Below are 1,289 nucleotides of genomic sequence, written 5' to 3'. Positions count from 1 at the left end.
GACCTGGGTGTCAAGCCTTGTTGACAGACAGAGATGAGCAGGCCAGCAAAGTGTGCAGTCTCTTGGCTGCCCTGTGTCAACTGTGGCAGTCTCAATGTCAGCATGTGTGTGTCTGTGCATACATGTGTGAGCATGTACACTTAGGAAGTACAAGAGTGATTCATCTCTTGGTTAAGGATGAATCCAACATCACAATCTTAAAGGATTACCTCTTATTATTAGTTTTATGTTGAAGTATATTTAACTTAGTTAAAGCTCCAATCCTTTGGCCACCTGATGCAAAAGGCTGACTCATTGGAAAAAACCCTGATTCCGGGAAAGACTGAAGGTGGGAGGAGAAGGGGACAGCAGCAGATGAGATGGTTGCATGGTATCACCAACTCAGTGGACGCGAGTTTGAGCAAACTCTGGTAGGTAGTGAAGGACTGGGAAGCCTGGCGTGCTGCAGTCCATGGGATCACAAAGAGTCAGACACAAGTTGTCAGCTGAGCAACATATTTAAGTTAATAGTTAATATTGTGTAAGTTTCAGGTATACGGCAAAGTGAGTCAGCTATATATTTATATCCACTCTTTTTTTTACATTCTTTTCCTGTACTTGTTTGGTGGCTCAGATGATAAAGCATCTGCCTGCAATGCAGGAGACCCAGGTTCAATCCCTGGATCATGAAGATCCCCTAGAGAAGGAAATGGCAATTCACTCCAGTATTCTTGCCTGGAAAATTCCATAGATGGAGGAGCCTGGTAGGCTTCAGTCCATGGGTTTGCAAAGAGCTGGACATGACTGAGTGAGTTCACTTTTTCCTGGCTTGTCACAGAGTATTGAGTGGAGTTCCTGGTTCTGTAAGGTCAGTTTTGAAAAAGACTCCTTCTTTCATTACTGCTGAGTGTTAATTTTTGATTTATGAAGTGATTTTGATTCCTTAAATCTTATTCCTGGCAACAGCTGATGCTCTGAATGAAGCAAAATATCATGGGCCATTTTTAACCCAAGGTGGCAGGGTACCGGATTTTCAGGCCTTATGCTAATATGGAGCGATGTACATGGACATCCACATCCACGCTTTGGGGTGGGCTAGCATACTTGATTCGAAAGCAAATTGTGAATAGGAGTTGGGGTAATTTGAGGTTGTCAGGGAAATTGGGGATGTGATGCTTTTACACACAGGAACTAGAACAGTACTGCTGGGCAGCTTGGAGATACTGGTAACTGTTTTTGGCTATGCTGGCTACAAAACTTGCTGGCTTCATTGGCAGCTCAGCCGATAAAGAATCTGCTTGAAATACAGC

The sequence above is a fragment of the Budorcas taxicolor genome, chromosome Y (assembly GCF_023091745.1).
Source record: "Budorcas taxicolor isolate Tak-1 chromosome Y, Takin1.1, whole genome shotgun sequence".
In the NCBI taxonomy this organism is placed as follows: Eukaryota; Metazoa; Chordata; class Mammalia; order Artiodactyla; family Bovidae; genus Budorcas; species Budorcas taxicolor.
The sequence above is the reverse complement of the archived record's forward strand: the minus strand, read 5'-3'. Positions refer to the sequence as shown.